This window comes from Sinocyclocheilus rhinocerous, unplaced genomic scaffold (genome assembly GCF_001515625.1).
Source record: "Sinocyclocheilus rhinocerous isolate Xijiao unplaced genomic scaffold, SAMN03320098_v1.1 scaffold111, whole genome shotgun sequence".
Lineage (NCBI taxonomy): Eukaryota > Metazoa > Chordata > Actinopteri > Cypriniformes > Cyprinidae > Sinocyclocheilus > Sinocyclocheilus rhinocerous.
Window position 1 is genome coordinate 2,614,616 of NW_015642811.1, and position 7,027 is coordinate 2,621,642.

Sequence of the window (7,027 nt, forward strand, 5' to 3'; positions counted from 1 at the left end):
TCTCTCTCTCTCTCTCTCTCTCTCTCTCTCTCTTTTTCAATCATCCCACCATTTGTGCTGCCCCTTGCAAATTCCCTGGCTCTCTCACACTCTTCCATACGCGCACACGCTCTCATACACACATCCTCCAAGCAAAGTCAAGTCACCCTTGATTAGGTTCTCACAGCTCCTTGGAAATGTGCCCCTCGAGAATGTGTGTATGTGTATGTGTGTGTGCGGGCACGTTGGTCTTGCTCCGCCAGCCTTTTTTCTCTGTTCACTCCGCATTGTTGATTTTTTATTATTTTTTTTAATTAATTCTTTCCTTGTTTCTGTAATCCATTAAATGTCTCTCAGCTCATATGCTGATTGTTCTGTGTGAAATCTGTTGATTCTCAAGCGATCTTGTGATTTGATTATCACATGATTACACTGCAGGTCCTGCTATTTTAGAGTAGTAACTTAGGCTACTGTTCTCTCTGTTCCCACTTCTCCATCTACAATCTCACATGCAAACAATTTTACATGTCAATGTGAAAATACTTTCTCCTATCCCAGTTCTATATATATATATATATATATATATATATATATATATACATATATATAGTTAATATATTTGCATTAATATTTTGTGCTGCAATTTAAGCGGAAAGTAAACAAAATAGCTTTCAATAATAATTCAGCCAAATATTAAAATACTGTCAGCATTTACTCACCCTCATGCCATTCTTTTCCATGCAATTACAATCAGTGGAAGCATTCAAACTTCAAAAATGACACAATCACTACAAAAAAGTCCATACAGTTGTATACTATACAACCCTCTGACATCAACCCTCACTCTCTTTGGTACATCCATGAGAGATGATTAGTGATATAGTGTGTCTAGTTTGTAAATGAATCTTTCAGACCACTTTTGTGAAACTGATGAACCAGTTCATCAAAAAGATCTGACTCAAAATAACTGTTCATTAATGGCTTGTGTTCCACTGGAGAAAGAAATGAAGGTGAGCAAATTAAACAATTAAATTGTTTGGGGGAGTGAACTCCACCTTTAAGATAATTTAAAAGTAAAGCTGCAGCAAAATTATACCATTTTTTAATTGCATTAATATTCATTCAACATTCAGGATGTTCTCAGCTAGGTGAAATTATACATTTTTAGTGCTTGTACGGCCCTGAGAAACCTGTAAAATCCCACACAGTATCTCATCAGACTGCTAAAGTCCACTAATTAGTCAGCTAAGAGCTGAACATGTTACAACAGCACATCTGGATGAAGCGGCACTAAAAAAAACACTGAATCATCCATATAAAAATAACCATCCATTAAAATAACACCCCGAGATACATCACACTGCTGTTTTTAAAACTGAGATCTCCTCTTAACCTTCTCTAGGAAAGTGAAGAAATGGCATATGCCAGGTTTCTGTTTCTTCTCTCATCACCCTGTTATCAAGCCTCAAGTCTCTTCAGTCCTTCTCCAATCCCTGAGAGAAAATTATAAGATAATGCCTCATTCGTGCAAGTAATTCTCAGCAGTATGTAGCAGATAAAGGTGCCCTTCATTGGTGACTCCCAAATACCCCAGCGTATAGCAAGACTCTTTACAACAACAGCAAACCCCTTGTGCCGCCACATTCTGAACTTATCGGAGGCCGGGAAACCTCTGCGGTTGACGGAATTAACACAGAAAGAAGCAGCATTGTCAACTCAGGACTTTCCAAATAAAGAGTTTCTGTGCAAACAATCGGCAAACAATATTTTCATGTCAAACATCAACTGACAAGCAGAAAGTGCTGCAAAAATAATATTAACACTCCCTTTCAGATACACTAAACCTCTCTAAACAAAAACCGCAAAGGTGCCAGTGACACAAAGCACCTGCGTTTCCTACAAGTTATGCTTGTGCATCGTGTCTGAAAAGAGGAATTAAAATATTTCCAAGGTTTTAATCGCCATTCTAATTGTTTCAGTGCTCAAGTGAAGGCAACATGAGAATTACCAAGCAATTGAAGGACTTTGCTATTAGCTTGCTCGACAGTCACTTGTGCTGCAATTTGGGATCCACTGGGCGAGGACGAGTGAAAACCAGTCATTATGTCGTAATTATGATGTGATTATAGCCTTATTATGGCTAATGCTTTGTCAATGCCACACATAACTGAGTACGTGCATGTAGTACGTGACAGACATCGGCTTTCTTGAGTAAGTGTTATTAATTACCACGCAGAGATAGGTGGCAGAGAGGCGAGCGTGTGTGTGAATGTGTGATGGTGGCTCATTAGAAGCGCTGTATAAGATGAGGTATTAGTGTATGATGCTTTCCCAAAGCTCCACCAGTCATTTCAGAGCTGTGTTTTCACTCAAGGAGAGCCACTCAATCTCAATTAACATGAAAAAAGCACAATAACGGCAATGAAACACACACATCCTCGGTGTATGTGTGCTTGTGTGCTTCAACAATGATGACTCTGTTAGGTGGATGGGGCTTTTCCGAACAAAGGGCAAAGGGACAGCAGAGATAAGAGAGTTTTTGCGATAACTTCTCCTCTCTGTTCCTCATTCTTTCGTTCCCTTCTATCCATCTCTCTTATCTCAGTTTTTCAATTCAGCATATGGCATCCCTGCAAAGTAGAGGAATAAAAAGACGGAGGGTTTGCTTACATGGCCGCTTTAACCACTCAGACCCTTCTCCTTGTTACCACTTAGAATTCAATCTCTCCTTTTGCTTATCTGTCCGAGGTGCATAGATGCTCCAATGCGGCTGTAACAAAACGCAGTAGAAGCTGGAGCAGGGGGTTATGGGATACAGGTGAGACAGTGGCACACTGAATATTACAATAAAAGTAAATATTGGAAATATCATGCAACATGAAAATGTTTTGTCAGTGTGTCATATGGTTTAGTGTGGAAGAAGAGAAATGCTGTTGTCCATGTTCATTTCTTAGGGAAAAAAGAAATGTTATTTAACTTTTTTGAACTTGGCTTCTTTCATTCAACTGGCCAAAAAATTTAAATAAATAAATAAAATAAAAACAATAATATTACAATAAAAGTAAATATTGGAAATATCATGCAACATGAAAATGTTTTGTCAGTGTGTCATATGGTTTAGTGTGGAGGAAGAGAAATGCTGGTGTCCATGTTCATTTCTTAGGGAAAAAAGAAATGTTATTTAACTTTTTTGAACTTGGCTTCTTTCATTCAATTGGCCAAAAAATTTTAATAAATAAATAAAATAAAAACAATTCTAGATTTCTTATGCATTATTTAGTGAAAAAAAAAAAATACATAAATAAATAAAATCCTATACTATCTTTCTTTTTTTATTCTAAAATGGCGTAATCTATTGCATTTTTTTCCCATTAACTAGTGAGACAAAATGTTCCAAACGTTTGAGGGCATCTTCGAATATTTTGAATATTATATTTTGAACAATAAAATTATACAAAGTTAATATGTATGTATCGTAGTCCCTCGCATGTGGGTGGAGCCTCTTTTCGAATATAAACAAAACTGTATCCAATTTAAACATAAGCAGTGGCATAATGTCATAATGAAAAATATTCCAAACATTTGACTTTGAGGGCATCTCCAAATATTTGAGTATGTACCAGAGGGGACCGTGTGTCATAGTGCAATGTGTGAGTCAATGTGAGGTGTGTGTGTGTGCATGTGTGTGGAGTGGAATTCAAATGGTTCCTCTTGACGAGGCAGCGCTTTTCTCCAGCGTCCTTAACATGTAATTAATCAATTCAGGTCCCAAAGAGCTCTATTTATAACTGTTTGGAGGACCTCTCCACCACAACACTGCACAGCTCCTCAACCGAACGTCATGCAGAGCGTACTTTCTCACCAAAACTGCTTTCAATCCACTTGCATATTGTCTTGTATGCAGAATGGCTTCAGTCAGGTATATATTGAATCATCGATGAATATGCAATAAACCATTAGGCTGTTAGTCTTTTTTCAGTTAACAACAGTAGGTACGTTCAAGTGGACTTCACAAGGTATTCGCTTTATTGAGGGACCAAAGGAATGCAAATAGCTTGGGAAGAAGCGTGCCTGAATATATCCAATGCTATCTCACGACCAATTCATATGTATTTTACGTGGTGGCTAATTCATACAAATTTTGTGCAGTTTCTTTAGGGTGCTGAGGTTAAGGGTGCTCATTCGTACGAATTCCTACAAATTTGCCACCTTGTAAAATACGTACTATTTTTCACAAAACTTACAAATTTGTACGAGCCAGGTCGTACAAATTCGTACGAATTAGCCACCGCGCAAAATACAGTATGTATGAATTGCTGTGATATCGGGTTGATATATCACTTCACAAGAAGGAATTTTGCCAATTCACGTTCATTTTCATGTTAAAATTGCAAAAGTCTTTTTCACTGAAATTATACGAATTGTAATAATAAAAACATAAACAATGTATTACCTTTCGATAATGAATATATGCATGTTTTTTTTATTCTCTTATCCTTACCAATACTGCCTTTATTTGATCAAAAATACATTAAAACCGCAATATTGTTAAATATTATTACATTTTAAAATAACTGTTTTCCATTTTAAAATCCAATTTATTCTTTTAATGACAATGCCAGTCCTTAGTGTCACATGATCCTTAAGAAATCATACTAATATACTGATTTGATGCTCAAGAAACATTTCTTGCTCAATGTTGAAAACAGTTGTACTGAATATTTTTGTGGAAACTGTGATACATTTTTTCAGGAGTCTTTGATTAATATAAATTTGATTAACCCTATTGTCTGTGATATTGTTTAAATATATGTTAATTCATATCCTGTTTACTGTAGGCCTGTATTTAACCTTTTTTTTTTTTCAAACACATCAAAAATGCATATTCTGTTTGATTAAGTCAATTAATTACGGATATCCACAGACACCACCTGCCTAGTTTATATAGAGAGCAGTGAACACTGCGTAGGGAGCCTGTAGTCTTTAGCGAATTTGCCAACATACATTCACTACCGAGATATTGTAAGTATCTACTTCCATGCTGGCTCTTATTACTTTGCAATAGCTCCTACTTTTTTAACAGAAAACTTTGGCTCACCCCTGCCAAAGGGATATATCATGTGTCTTTTCATGAGAAATGTTTTACTTTATAGCAGGATATAAGTAACCTCTCATAACAGGTTAACGGTTAGTGCGTTCAGTGCATCTTCTCCATGAAATGAAGCAAATGTAATGAAGCGATTGCTCCCTCAAGCTGAATCTGTGCCAGTGTAGACCGATAGATTAGCTAATAATAATGGCAGGTTATTAATTTCCACTTCTGTCGGAGGCACACCTGTGCTCTTGTCTCTCTCTCTCAGGCATACACGATTGGCATTGCTGCTGTGAGGGATTATTACAGACATTAAAAGCACATTACATACTCCGCCCTGCCCCTTCCTCACACACACACACACACACACACACACACAAACTTCATTAGGCCTTGCCCATTAGCTTGCTCTCTCTCTCTCTTTCTCTCTCTCTTTCTTTTTTTCTCCGGTGGAAAGCTTGTGCCGAGAGTCGTCATTTGCCAAAAAAGCCATTAAAAAAAAACATGATTACAGAAAGAAAGCAGGAAGAAAATCAAATAGATTGGCCCTCTTCTAAGAGAAAGACCTCCATTCTGACATTCCCATTGAAAAGATAAAAGCTCTTTCCAATCTAGCATTATATCACATACAATGCATACAAGACCCTATCCTCTCCCTCGCTCCGTTTTTGCATTCCAACTGTAATGCTAAAACTTACTGCAACTTCAAAAGAAAACTACTTATTATCTATGTGTGAATTGAATTCATTTTTTACCTGGACCTTGGTATTTGTTTTGTTCAAAACAACATACAAAATCAAAGTTGATTATTACGTGCAATAATATCAGGCAATGCCACATGAGCAAGAGCGTGATATTGTGGTTACATGCATACAGCAGTTTTATAAACAAGTAACTTTTCATACATAATTTGGCCAGTTATTCTTTGTGTCTTTCAGTGTTTTCTAGCTTTGCTCCAGGTTTTCCATTTCCAACTCCTCATTCACCAGTAAAAGCAACCCTGTTCTGAGTGATTCTGGGGCGAAAGAAAACATTCACTCCAACTTCTGATTGTTTTTTATTCCGGAACACTCACATACTTTCTGGAATAGCAGAGTGATACAAACTAATCTGAGTAATGGAACACCGCCAATCAGTGGTGGCTCGTCGGTGGAGGCAGAGGAGGCACAGCTTCCCCAAAATTTTGAGGTGAAGATGGGAGGATGACGATTTATAAAAAATACAATTCACAATTCATTTAAATTCATGTCTCAAAATGTGTATATTTTGTTTGTAATTTCACAGCTGTAATACCATAACATGTTACTGAAGTTGGAAAGCGCCGCTTTTCTATGCCTCCCTTCTAGTATATCAACCAATCATCATAGAGACATAAATTACGTGATATTAGTTTGAACGTCTCCCGCTGCACTGATAATGTACCAAGTAGCCTACTTATGAGTAGCCATATTGAATATTTGATGCCAACATATTTACCAAACTGTCATTCAAACAGTATATATACAAATTAAAATTAAAGGGAGAACACGCCCAAGCTGGATATAGGCTAACGTTACAGCAGTCGGCTCTTTTAACACAGACTTTTAAGAAGGGATGGATGTTTGCTTCAACTCGATGCAATTTTTGAAACACTGCAGGGCAGTGGAGAAAAAATGTGATTTCTCTCTGAAACTATGATACAGACATAGATTCAGCAAATTACTACAATAAATTACAAACAATAAAAAAGACATAGTAGATAGATATATGGTATATCTAAAACAGAAATGAAAGTACATAATGAATGAGTTCAAGCTGAGTGTTATAAATACACATAGTCTTTGAACATTAAAAAAAAAAACATTAATTTTGCATTGTGATTAAGGTCAAAAGAGGGGTGTGTAGTACTATCTGTAGTTCTGTGAAGCATCTACAATGGGTGTGTGTGTGTGTGTCTACAGCAGTTAAATGAGTTCA